Here is a 15,097-nt window from a genome sequence, read left to right as displayed (position 1 = left end):
GTAGGGTCAAGTATGCCACTGGCACGTTGGAAGGAATCGCGCTAACCTGGTGGAACGCGCAAGTTCAGATTCTAGGGTTGGCAGCTGCTAACGCCACCCCTTGGAACGATTTTAAGGAACTCATCAAACGTGAATACTGCACGCAGGATGACATTCACAAGTTGGAAGATGAGTTTTACCACCTGAAAATGACGGGGTCAGAAATTGAAGCCTACACGAAACGGTCGAACGAATTGGCCATCTTGTGTCCAACCATGGTGGACCCTCCAATCAAGCGTATCGAATTGTACCTCAAGGGTCTAGCCTCAGAGATTCAGAGCCATGTTACATCGGCAAACCTCGACAACATTCAAGACATTCAGCGTCTTGCTCATCGCCTTACGGATCAGGCAGTGGAACAGAACAAGCTGTCAAAACGCATCAGTGCTACGACTACTGCTACTACTACTCCAGCTACTACTTCTGCCACACCCAGCGAGAACAAAAGAAAGTGGGATGGGGATTCCAGCAAGGGATCAGTTTCTGTTCAGTCTCAAGCACAGCAGCGTCGCACCAACGACTACCAGAGTCCGAATCAGCAGTCGTCAGGCAGTCAGGGACAGAGTGGATATCGGGGAATTCACCCGTGGTGTAATAGGTGCAACAAACACCACAGTGGGAGATGTCGCAGGGAACGTTGTCAAAGATGCCTCAAGCCGGGTCATGAGGCAAAGGATTGTAGAAGCTCACGGCCAGCAAATCAGAACCAGCAACTCCCACCGCCAGCTACACAGAACCAGCAGCAGCAGCCACAGCGTGGGAACCGGGGATGTTTCCAGTGTGGGGCTGAAGGCCACTACAAACGTGATTGCCCTCAATTGAACCAGAACCAGAATCGCAACAACAACAATAACCAGGGCAACGGGAACAACAACAACGGGGGGATCAACAACAACAACAATGGCAACGAAGCTTGGGGTCGTGCTTTTGTGCTGGGTCGGGGCGACGCAATGAATGATCCCAATGTGGTTATGGGTAAGTTTCTTCTCGACGATATTTATGTTACTGTCTTATTTGATTCGGGTGCTGATACAAGTTATATGTCCTTGAAAATGAGTAAACTGTTAAAACGTACACCAACACCCCTAAACACCAAACATGTCGTAGAGTTAGCAAATGGTAAAAGTGTAGAAGCCGCACACGTAATCAAGGGTTGTAGTATCGTTTTAGCTGGTCAGACCTTCTCAATTGACCTTATACCCATAGTTTTGGGTAGCTTCGACGTTGTCATCGGTATGGATTGGTTATCCCAACATCACGCAGAGATTTTATGCAAGGAAAAGATCATTCGTATTCCTCGCTCTAGTCAAGAACCTCTCGAGGTACAAGGCGACAAGAGTGGTGCTGTGGTTGGCATCATCTCCTTCTTAAAGGCGCAGAAATGTTTACGAAAGGGGCACACTGCAATTCTGGCACTTGTCACTGACGCATCAGCAAAGGAAAAGAAATTGGAAGATATCCCAGTAGTACGCGATTTTCCTCAGGTGTTCCCTGAAGATTTACCTGGCTTACTGTAACGCCCTGCGTTTTCAAACATCCTACATTTAGAAACCTTGCGTGAAATTCTATCTTTGGAAATCTTGTGTTCTTATAACCATTCTTTCATCGTAATCGTTGTAAAATACGGAACTTGCTTCGTAAATAAAACTTGTACATTACACTTTTTACCTAGTTAAATCATGTTTTATTTCATATTTCACCTTGTTACAAGTTAGGGGAAACATTGTTGCATATTATTACACAACTTAACTAACAAAATTACTCATTATAATGTTTTAAAAAAATAAAAAAAATAAAGAAATATGGCAGCCCAAATTCAGCCAAATTCAGCCCCATATAGTTGGGTTTTGTGGGCTAGTTTCAAGGTGTAACCCCTTCTAAACACTTCCAAAGCCCAACCCATTGAAACCCTAATCCTTCCCCCTATAAATACCACTTATAACCAGCCTCCCTACCACTTTTACAACACTAAAAACTCTCAAAACATCCTCCAAACCGTAGCTGAAAGCAAGGGTTCGAGTAGATTGACACCCCTTCACGAAAATGGGCATAACTCACTCAATTCTTATCCGATTCACTCGATTCTTTTTCCTACTTGCTTGTATAATCATGGGGTTCGATTCCTAGACTTCTCCTTGGAGAAATCAGACCTGGAAATGCCCCGAAATAGTCCATAAACTTTCTGTTTGTTTTTATGTTCATCAAAAAACTTGTTTAAACCTATGCAACTTGTGTCCAACACATCTCATACCTATGTCCTAATGCTTACAACTTATCCCATGGTTGGTTAAGCTTAAAAACAAGGTTGAGACATTTAAAATCAGAGGATTAAACCTCATAAACTTGGTGTTTTGTTTAGGGTTTTTAACCCACAAGTCATGTCAAACTTTGTCTTTGATACATGAGTGATTATGGATCAACTTGGGTTATCCAACATAGAATCCCCACATGATTTGATGATTTCTCATAGTATAGTTGTTCTTATTATTGTCTTAATATTGTTCAAGACCCTCCTTGTTTGTTTTTACATCAAGTGTAGTGGTGAACACATAAGAGGTGCCTAAATGGGAGCTTGTTCTTCCTACCTCCTACATGAATTCTATGACACAATAGAGGTACCTAAATGAAGATTTATCTTCTACCTCATGCTTGATTATTGGACTACATAATACATATAATACTTATACATATATTTACTATTCGAACCCTTGATGGTGGACTTGTGTTCATTCGTCAAAGTATTAGAATACATCATCCAAGACATAAGACTTGTTACGATTCTAATGAGTGTACTACTCATGAAAACATTCACCCTTGAGGTTTCATAGTGTCAAGAACAAGTACTTGATGTCAAATGATGATTACTTTCGAATACATATATTCTTGTGTTTTAACTTCCTAAATTCCTAAACGAACATATTCAACCTTCTAACCTCATCAACTTCGTCACATTGGATAATCGGAAAGCATATGCAAATTTGTGAGTATACTCGCATTTTTCCCCTTTTTACTTTTACCACTTTTGGGGTGTAACATGTTTACCTATTGAAAAACTTACACATGAACACTTTGTTAAACACATGAACGTTCCTATAACATGCTTGTATACGTGATGACTTGATACTTTAAACTTGGGTTATTCTTATGTGTTGAACTTATCATTAACTTCGTACGAGCCAAACCTTGACATATGTAGCGCTATAGGATTAACGACCCGCCCGTAAACTTGAGGTTATGTCTTGAGCATATTGCGTTTTCTTGGTTTGATATGTTAGACACATGCCATATTTAATGTTTATCTTGAATCATATGCTTGCTATGAGGAATTGTTCACACTTTTAACTTATGCTATGTATGTACCAAACTTGTATACTCGCCTTTGCTTTTGCATTGAACTTTATTTTAAACATGTTACAGGTTGAGGATGATGATGCTATGAAAAGAAGTAGCGTTGATGCCTAGATACACATATAGACGTTTAGGTTTAACATGTTGTATCAATTTTGATTATGTTGTTATGTATTTCCTTTGAACTTGTTGTTATTTGTATTTCTTGTATTGTTGACAATTTACTTATGAAATGAAACCGGTTTATTAAATATTGTCACAAATAGCGTTATGAAGTCTCTTGCAATCTTCACACTTCGTCTCATCCCGACGTTTCCGCCATTGGTTGGGGTGTGACAGATTGGTATCAGAGCCATAACTATAGGGAATTAGGAAAAGTAGGAATGCTTTAGCCTAGTCTATAGTTTTAGAACCTTATTCGTATGCTTTGCTTGGACTACTACATGATACTTTATTTGTTACTTATTTATGCTCTTTTAAACATGTATGTTACTCATGTGTAATATTCGACATGTTATTCTTACGCATTAATGCTTGTTTTATTATGTGTTAACACTTGTTTCGTTGTTCGATTCTTTATGTGTTATTCTTGACATATTTCTCTATGTGTTAATACTTGTTTTATTTCATTATTTAAGTATCATCCTTGATATGCTTTCTTATGTGTTTATACTTGTTTGTGTATCTCCTTCGACATACACTTCCCTCATGCATTTTACTCGATTATTCTAAATCCGACAACACTCATATTGTACAAATGAGACGAATTCACCAAAATAGGCGTGAAACCCACAATTTAGTGAACGACTCTCAATCTATCTATTCTTCTTTTTACACGAGATATCGCCATTGAGCTAGGAGTGAAATCCACATCTAAATGGCAAATCTCAAATTTCAAATTCTAGTGGACCCTCGTCAACATGTCGAAATTTAAATTTTGACCCGACGAGTACCAACCACACTTAGGATACGAAATCGTCAAGATAGGGGTGAAACCCGCACCTTGTCGACTAGTTCCACTCCTTGATTTTTTCATTAATCCCGCCAAGTCTCGAAATTTCGATTGATTTGGGACATGTAGTAACCGGAAGGGTAAATACCGTTAACCGACTTGTCGGCGAGAGTATTTTACCTATTAGGCCAAAGCATGCTCCTCAAATTCAAAAGACTTTTCGACCACTTTGGTTAGTCAAAGTTCCGTTTGGAACACTCCAAACTTTGGTCAAACATGTGTTTCTATTGTTCATTTTATACGATGCAATCTTTCAACCTCGAGTTTACCTTTGATTTCTCTTTTCACACGCACAACATATCGAACCTTTTCGATACATTTATATATGCATGATTTTCATATAATTTAAATTCATATTCCTTGTAACAACTAGTGGAGAGGTATCATCGAGATTGGAGTGACTTCCTTACCTTGACGATTGACTCCACCCCTCTTCCCTTAAAACGACCTCACCAACGAGTTAGGGGTGATTCCCTTACTTAGGTGACCGTTACCCAAAACTTCTCTTTCAAAATATTTTATTATGCAAACCCGATCATGTTTTATACCTAAATCATTTATCATTATTCAAAATACCTACTTATACCGATTTCAAAATACATTGTTTATCAAACGTACTTCTTATTCTACCATCCATTTTCACTCAAATCATATACACGAGATTCTTAATCATGTCTTTACCGTTTTACTACACGAATTTCCAAACCTTACGAAATGCTACCTATTAATTTAATCGGTCTAATGAATCTCTTGCCCATGAACTTCACATCTGATTTATTAACTGAAACACGTTCATATTATATCATCATACTAGAGACTTCCACTCTTAATCGAAATCAAACTAACCTTTCTCAATTACTTATAAGACCTCATAGATGTTATATGACCGTTTACCAAATACTCTTTCCAACATCAATAAATCCTTTGTTAAAATTATTTTTAAACAATCACTAAGTTATTTTACTAAATTTCTTTTCTAAGGGTCGACGTTTTCACAAGAACTTTCAAAGTCCAAAATTTTCATGTTTTGATGCAAATGAAACAAACCTGTTATATAAAAAAAAAAAAAAAAAAAAAAACCTTCTCTACAACGCTTAACTCGTCATCCAAATTTCAAAACACGTGGGCTAGAAGACTTTATGGGGACCGACAATTTTCAACATACGTGAACTCCTTTTTTTTTAAACAAAAGTAGCATTTCAATCATTACAAAATACGTTAAGCATGACCAATGAGTACTTTATGTTCCTTTACATATACAAACTATATTCTACCTTTCAAACCAAGCTCAATCTAATTTTGATTCGACAAACTCAACGTTTTGTTTAAACAACTATACATGCACATCATCATACACATTTTAGTCGATATCTCGCGATAACATCATTTATATCGTTCGTATCTACATACTTAACCTTTTTTTTCTGCAATGTCTCAACGTACACCATATACGCAATATTTATTTTTCATACCTACACCTATGTTCATACGTTTTATGCTTGTACTCATACACATACTACTTATACGTTTTACGCTTCTGCTTGTACACATGCTACTTACACGTTTTATGTTTATGCTCATACATACATGTGTATTCATACTTAAACTTATGCTCATACTTTCATCCTTACTCATGATTCGTACATTCGTACCTATACGCGAGCGTAATCCGAGGGATTCGCTTACGTGGGTCCCATACTTGCTTAAACATAAACATGCTTACATACGACATTCTTCTATGTACACATTCTTATTTTCAAATTCATGTATACCTTGATTCATACATAACTAGTACAAGCTATGTGGATCATGCGACAATCAGTATAATCGCGGGTGCACACGGGATTATAGTGATAGGCGTATGAGAACCATAGAGTGTACTACTGTGTATGGTAAGACACGGAACGTAACATGACCCCGAGTAACGAAACGGACGTAATATGGTTAAAACATGGTGGATACGCCGCTGGTACTTCCTATATATAAGTGTTTTCACCATGTTACCAAACTTTCGTAAAACGTGCCATGAGAAATTCAGTGTGTTGCAGACCTTTTGGACCTAATACAACTTCACGCAACTCACAAACGCATTATATCCGATTATTCATGACGAGACTTCATCCTTAACACACTACGTTCATCTATCCAACACTTATGCTATTCACATACTTGTACTCTTTAAGAGTCATTCGTTCATTCTATACTCGTATTATTTTATACAAAACTCGTTCGCAATCCAGCTTGTTTAAACATTTGAGTCCTAACTTACCTCGTTACCTATAAAATAGCCTCCCTATTCTTGATTCTTGTGTAACTATACTTAGTATCTCTCTATTGCTTTATTTAAAGTAACAAACCTTTTCGTCCCTCTCAATAAACAGGTTTTACGAAAGTATGATTTTTTTATACTATCCTTAAAAACTTCCCCTTGCAAATCTACCTTGATGTTCTCCAAAACTTGGTACTTTTCAAAACTTTCAAACTTCCCAAGTTTCAATTCTTAATGATCACCTTTATGCCAAAAACTCTTTCAAGCCTTCCTCTTGAATAAATTTCGGGACGAAATTTCCTAAAGGAGGGGAGACTGTAACGCCCTGCGTTTTCAAACATCCTACATTTAGAAACCTTGCGTGAAATTCTATCTTTGGAAATCTTGTGTTCTTATAACCATTCTTTCATCGTAATCGTTGTAAAATACGGAACTTGCTTCGTAAATAAAACTTGTACATTACACTTTTTACCTAGTTAAATCATGTTTTATTTCATATTTCACCTTGTTACAAGTTAGGGGAAACATTGTTGCATATTATTACACAACTTAACTAACAAAATTACTCATTATAATGTTTTAAAAAAATAAAAAAATAAAGAAATATGGCAGCCCAAATTCAGCCAAATTCAGCCCCATATAGTTGGGTTTTGTGGGCTAGTTTCAAGGTGTAACCCCTTCTAAACACTTCCAAAGCCCAACCCATTGAAACCCTAATCCTTCCCCCTATAAATACCACTTATAACCAGCCTCCCTACCACTTTTACAACACTAAAAACTCTCAAAACATCCTCCAAACCGTAGCTGAAAGCAAGGGTTCGAGTAGATTGACACCCCTTCACGAAAATGGGCATAACTCACTCAATTCTTATCCGATTCACTCGATTCTTTTTCCTACTTGCTTGTATAATCATGGGGTTCGATTCCTAGACTTCTCCTTGGAGAAATCAGACCTGGAAATGCCCCGAAATAGTCCATAAACTTTCTGTTTGTTTTTATGTTCATCAAAAAACTTGTTTAAACCTATGCAACTTGTGTCCAACACATCTCATACCTATGTCCTAATGCTTACAACTTATCCCATGGTTGGTTAAGCTTAAAAACAAGGTTGAGACATTTAAAATCAGAGGATTAAACCTCATAAACTTGGTGTTTTGTTTAGGGTTTTTAACCCACAAGTCATGTCAAACTTTGTCTTTGATACATGAGTGATTATGGATCAACTTGGGTTATCCAACATAGAATCCCCACATGATTTGATGATTTCTCATAGTATAGTTGTTCTTATTATTGTCTTAATATTGTTCAAGACCCTCCTTGTTTGTTTTTACATCAAGTGTAGTGGTGAACACATAAGAGGTGCCTAAATGGGAGCTTGTTCTTCCTACCTCCTACATGAATTCTATGACACAATAGAGGTACCTAAATGAAGATTTATCTTCTACCTCATGCTTGATTATTGGACTACATAATACATATAATACTTATACATATATTTACTATTCGAACCCTTGATGGTGGACTTGTGTTCATTCGTCAAAGTATTAGAATACATCATCCAAGACATAAGACTTGTTACGATTCTAATGAGTGTACTACTCATGAAAACATTCACCCTTGAGGTTTCATAGTGTCAAGAACAAGTACTTGATGTCAAATGATGATTACTTTCGAATACATATATTCTTGTGTTTTAACTTCCTAAATTCCTAAACGAACATATTCAACCTTCTAACCTCATCAACTTCGTCACATTGGATAATCGGAAAGCATATGCAAATTTGTGAGTATACTCGCATTTTTCCCCTTTTTACTTTTACCACTTTTGGGGTGTAACATGTTTACCTATTGAAAAACTTACACATGAACACTTTGTTAAACACATGAACGTTCCTATAACATGCTTGTATACGTGATGACTTGATACTTTAAACTTGGGTTATTCTTATGTGTTGAACTTATCATTAACTTCGTACGAGCCAAACCTTGACATATGTAGCGCTATAGGATTAACGACCCGCCCGTAAACTTGAGGTTATGTCTTGAGCATATTGCGTTTTCTTGGTTTGATATGTTAGACACATGCCATATTTAATGTTTATCTTGAATCATATGCTTGCTATGAGGAATTGTTCACACTTTTAACTTATGCTATGTATGTACCAAACTTGTATACTCGCCTTTGCTTTTGCATTGAACTTTATTTTAAACATGTTACAGGTTGAGGATGATGATGCTATGAAAAGAAGTAGCGTTGATGCCTAGATACACATATAGACGTTTAGGTTTAACATGTTGTATCAATTTTGATTATGTTGTTATGTATTTCCTTTGAACTTGTTGTTATTTGTATTTCTTGTATTGTTGACAATTTACTTATGAAATGAAACCGGTTTATTAAATATTGTCACAAATAGCGTTATGAAGTCTCTTGCAATCTTCACACTTCGTCTCATCCCGACGTTTCCGCCATTGGTTGGGGTGTGACACTTACTGCCTCATCGTCAGGTCGAATTCCAGATCGAGCTCGCTCCAGGAGCAGCACCTAAAGCTCGAGCACCGTATCGCTTAGCTCCAACTGAACTGGAAGAACTGTCAAAGCAGCTACAAGAGCCCTTGGAAAAGGGTTTTATTCGTCCAAGCTCTTCGCCTTGGGGAGCTCCAGTACTTTTCGTGAAAAAGAAGGATGGCACTTTAAGGATGTGCATCGATTACCGTGAACTGAACAAGGTGACGGTGAAGAACCGTTATCCTCTTCCGCGTATAGACGACTTATTCGACCAGTTACAGGGGTCGAGTTACTACTCCAAGATAGACTTGAGGTCAGGGTATCATCAGCTGAGAGTCCGGGGTGAGGTCGTCTCTAAAACCGCATTCCGAACTCGCTACGGTCACTACGAGTTTCTTGTCATGCCATTTGGGTTAACGAACGCGCCTGCCGTATTTATGGATCTAATGAACAGAGTATGCAAACCGTATCTTGACAAGTTTGTGATTGTATTCATCGACGACATTATGATCTACTCCAAGAGTCAGGAGGAACATGAGCAGCATCTGCGTCTTATCTTGGAACTTCTTCGAAAGGAACAGCTGTACGCCAAGTTCTCGAAATGTGACTTCTGGCTTCGTGAAGTCCATTTCCTAGGCCACGTGGTAAACAGGAATGGGATCCATGTCGATCCATCCAAGGTAGATTCGATCAGGAACTGGCCTGCACCGCGTACACCAACGGAAATACGCCAATTCTTGGGCTTGGCGGGTTACTACAGATGGTTTATCAAAGACTTCTCCAAGATCGCACAGCCGCTTACACTACTGACACAGAAGGGTGTCACCTACCGTTGGGATAATACTCAGGAAACTGCTTTCCAGCACTTAAAGGATAGACTTTGCAGTGCACCTATTCTCTCATTGCCAGAGGGCACAGACGACTTCGTGGTTTACTGTGATGCATCCATTCAGGGTCTTGGATGTGTATTAATGCAGCGTGACAAGGTCATTGCTTACGCTTCGCGCCAACTTAAGGTTCACGAACGGAACTACACGACGCACGATTTAGAGCTGGGAGCTGTTGTTTTTGCGCTTAAGATATGGCGACACTACCTGTACGGTACCAAGTGCACTATTTACACCGATCACAGGAGTCTCGAGCATATCCTTAAGCAAAAGGATTTGAACATGCGTCAACGACGATGGGTTGAACTGCTGAACGATTACGAATGCGCTATCAAGTACCATCCAGGCAAAGCCAATGTTGTGGCTGACGCTCTCAGTCGAAAGGACACTCTACCTAAGCGCGTGCGAGCATTGCAGCTCACCATTCAGTCTAGTCTTCCAGCACAGATACGAAATGCTCAGGTAGAAGTATTGAAACCAGAAAACGTCAAGGCTGAAGCCCTACGCGGCTCGAGGCAACGATTAGAACAGAAGGGAGACGGCGCCTACTACGTAACGGGGCGTATCTGGGTCCCACTATATGGCGGTTTACGAGAACTTGTGATGGATGAAGCACACAAGTCTCGCTACTCTATACATCCAGGTTCGGATAAGATGTACCACGACATCAGAACTACGTATTGGTGGCCTAGCATGAAGGCCCACATTGCCACTTATGTCGGCAAATGCTTAACCTGTGCAAGAGTCAAGGCAGAATATCAGAAACCAGCAGGCTTACTTCAGCAACCAAAGATACCACAGTGGAAATGGGAGGAAATTTCCATGGATTTTGTTACAGGCCTGCCTAGATCTCAGCGTGGGAACGATACTATTTGGGTGATCGTGGATCGACTCACCAAATCTGCTCACTTCTTGGCAATCAAAGAAACGGACAAGTTTTCCACACTTGCAGACATATACTTGAAGGAAGTAGTCTCAAGGCACGGGGTGCCCACCTCTATCATCTCGGATCGCGATGCACGATTCACTTCAAAACTATGGCAAGCAATGCACAAAGCTTTTGGCTCACAGCTAGACATGAGCACAGCATATCACCCTCAGACGGATGGACAGTCTGAACGCACGATACAAACTCTAGAAGACATGCTTCGGGCATGTGTTATCGATTTCGGTAACGGCTGGGAAAAGCATCTCCCTTTGGTGGAGTTCTCGTATAATAACAGCTATCACACCAGCATCCAAGCCGCTCCATTCTAGGCATTGTACGGGCGTAAATGCCGGTCACCTCTCTGTTGGGCAGAGGTGGGGGATAGTCAGATCACGGGTCCAGAACTTATAGTGGACACCACGGAAAATATTGCACAGATAAGGCAACGCATGGCGGCAGCACGCGACCGTCAGAAAAGCTACGCGGATAAGCGTACGAAGCCATTGGAATTTCAGGTCGGGGACCGGGTTTTACTCAAAGTCTCACCCTGGAAGGGTGTGGTTCGTTTTGGCAAACGAGGCAAGCTCAATCCACGGTACGTCGGACCATTCGAAATCATTGAGAAAATAGGCAAAGTAGCCTACAAGCTAAACCTACCAGCAGAACTCGGGGCAGTTCACAACGTTTTTCACGTGTCGAATCTGAATAAGTGCTTGTCAGATGAGACCCTCATAATTCCTTTGAAAGAGCTCACTATCGACGAACAGTTGCACTTCGTCGAGGAACCAGTTGAAATCACGGATCGGGATGTTAAGGTCCTCAAACACAAGAGAATCCCTCTTGTCCGAGTTCGTTGGAACTCCAAACGTGGCCCAGAGTACACCTGGGAACGCGAAGACCAGATGACAGAAAAGTATCCCCAGTTATTTGGAACCAATGCAACCACTACTGAGGCTGAAGCTACTGCTGCGGAATTTCGGGACGAAATTCCAGATCAACGGGGGGAGGATGTGACACCCCAGGAAAACCAGTGAACTATACAACTTACCTAGCTTCCTTAGTAAGTGCGTACCAAATTTCGGGACGGAATTTCTTTTTAGTTGGGGATAATGTGACAACTCGTATTTAACCATTTCTTTTATTACGTGTTAACTGTATGAACTATTGGTGATTTTGTGATAATGTTACATGTTACGTGGATGTTTTGCTTTATGTGTTTACATGAACCGAACCGCACAAGACTCACTCGACCGCACAATGCACACAAGCCCGGTTGGGCCGCATTCATTAAGCTTGAACCGAATGGGCAGCCCAAGTTGGGTTCGGCCCATCCCCCCCTTAACCGAATTATACTAGAATGTTAGTAACATTCTCACAACTTGCAAAAACATCCTAGCACACACACAAACCCTAGTGCTCTCTCTCTCTCTCTCTCTCTCTCTCTCTCTCTCGTTTTCCTTGGAACCGGACGGCAGCCCCACCCGAAACCAACCATCACGAGAAATCTAGGCTCCTCGGTTTTCTGGTTAGTGTTACTTCTTGATTGCTATCTATGCTTGATGCCATGTACGAATTAGGGTTTTATGCTAGTAATGTTGATTTATAATACTATGTGTTGGTTCATGTGTTTAGATGCTATACAAGGGTTGTATGATGCTAAGATTGTATGATTAACATGGATTGGTAATATGCTAATCGGTTTGAGTGTAGGGTTGTTAATCGGCTGTGAGGTTATGATTTGTGACTACGAGTTAGGTTGCATGATAGTTTATAACTTGGTTAACCACATGAATCCGATCATATGCTCTGCATGTTGGTAAATGGTTGTTCTTGAATATGATATGAACATGTTTGAAGATGTTATGAAACTGTGAATGTTGTTGATTTGATCTGATTGTGAAACTGCCAAATCTGTTTGCTAACATTACGGAATGGATGAACTGGAATTATGGAAAGTTGTTACAATCTGCTTGTCTCGACCAGGGTTGCAAGTCGAGAACCCTTAGTCCCGACTCGAGACCACAACACTCGCACACAAACAGCACAACTCGAGACCAGCGTTTGCGAGTCCCGTTGCGACTCGAGACCGTGTAGTCTCAACTTGACCATGACCACTCGAGACCTCCTTGTTGTGACTCGAGACATCGAAACCAGTACAACTCGAGACCGCTTAGTCTCGACTCGAGGACGTTAGTCTCGACTCGAGACCGTGAACACTTGCACATTATTATTGGACTTTCACTGTTACGAGCCCAATTGATTTGGGCCAGATACTTGGACTTGTTTACGTGACTGCTATTGGACTGCTATGAATACTTGTGCATGCTATGATCATATTTACCACAATACGTGTAGAACCTATGTGCTATATTCGAATACGAACCTGACTTGTATGATAACCATGCTAGGACGTGGTTGATCACCCTATAGCTTACTCGAACTTTCTGTGTATCTGCTGACCAAACCAAGGTGAGTTCACACAGCCAAGGCATGGGTTCCCGGGTGGGAATGGGATTGGATGACTTATTGTATATACTCGGATGATAGAACCTAACGACAAGATACGACTAGACTAGTAACACTTATTGAACTGATCTTCGCACACCTGCCAAGGGTTGGCCGCGATATTATGACTGACTTCGCATACCTGCCTTAGGAAGGCCGCGAACTAAATTTACTAATCTTCGTACACCTGCCTGGGGGGCCGCGATACGAATAAACCTAGTCTAGAATACTTGGGAAGAACATCCCCTAATCTTCGCATACCTGCCTGGGAGGCCGCGATGGAAACTGATACGATATGTGACATAACGAACGAACATAATGCTACTCACACTGTACTATTAATGAACTGTTAACTGTGAACTCGCTCAACTAGTTGTTGACTCTCTGCTGCATGCCTTGCAGGACCTTAGGTACTTATGGAGCTTGCACAGGGAGGAGCAGGTCGTTGTGGGCAATGGATCGTGAATGCTTATTAAACACTATGACATTACACACTTAATACTTATGTTTGGGTTTTTACATTAATGCTTCCGCTACACTTGATTATGTTGGTTTTGATAAACACCTTTCATATTGATGGATAACTATTACTACTTATTTGCGTGTTCAATATGATTGGTGGCTTGATCCTGGTCATGTCACGCCTCCAAGCGGTGGTACACCGCGGGTGGATTTTGGGGGTGTGACACACGGGGCCGTGTTGAGGTTCTGGTTTCAGCTATAAATGGGAGTGCTTGGTTTCATTTCAACTCATCCCTTGGCAAACCACTTCTCTCTCACTTGCCACCACTACAACACCATCATCCACCACCATCATCCGTTTTTCCATCTTTAGAGTGTGTGTGTAGTCTCGGGATCCAAGATTGATCGTAAGAATCTTTATCAAACAAAGGTCATGCTTGGCTAAATTCTTACATCACTAGGTGGAGACTTATCTTTTATGTATTTCTTGGTATGTATTAATGACTTTAATAATTAGTTTTTTTATATTGAAGGCGAATTTATTCAAATACTCTTCATATGTCCATTTACTCAACATGTTCATGTCTTTACGGTCTATATAAAGCATGTTAATTAACCCGAAAGGGAGATTAGAAGGGTGGTTTGGGTAATTCTATGTCTCATTCAGTGTATAGATCCTGCGAGAACCTCAAAATAGAAAGAACACTAAAAAAGACATTATAAGGAGAATGGAAAGATTTTTATTTAATGGTGGATGATTTACAATGGAAGATGTTTAGAAAAGATACAAAAGCTTAAGTAAAATACAACACACTTTTTTAGTACATAAAAACTTTTTTGAACACTCGTTGAAGCTTGATGGCCTTTCTCCGTTCTTCCTCCTCCTTTTATCTCCTTCTTTTCTAGATAGGCTCCAGGTCTTTTCCATTGTCCTTTTTCTCTTCACATGCTTTCATTATGACATGAGCCTTCTTGTAACTTTAACTTTATCAGGAGGTCTTGAAAGTTGTTTTTTTATAAAAGAAAGTCCACTCTTGGGAACTTGGGCTCCTTTTGTCATTATTTCCTCTTTAGCCACATTCATCGTTGTATTCTAAAGTAGGTGGGCATGGGAAAGGAAAAGCAAATTTTGACTCCA

This window comes from Helianthus annuus, chromosome 2 (assembly GCF_002127325.2).
Source record: "Helianthus annuus cultivar XRQ/B chromosome 2, HanXRQr2.0-SUNRISE, whole genome shotgun sequence".
In the NCBI taxonomy this organism is placed as follows: domain Eukaryota; kingdom Viridiplantae; phylum Streptophyta; class Magnoliopsida; order Asterales; family Asteraceae; genus Helianthus; species Helianthus annuus.
The sequence above is the reverse complement of the archived record's forward strand: the minus strand, read 5'-3'. Positions refer to the sequence as shown.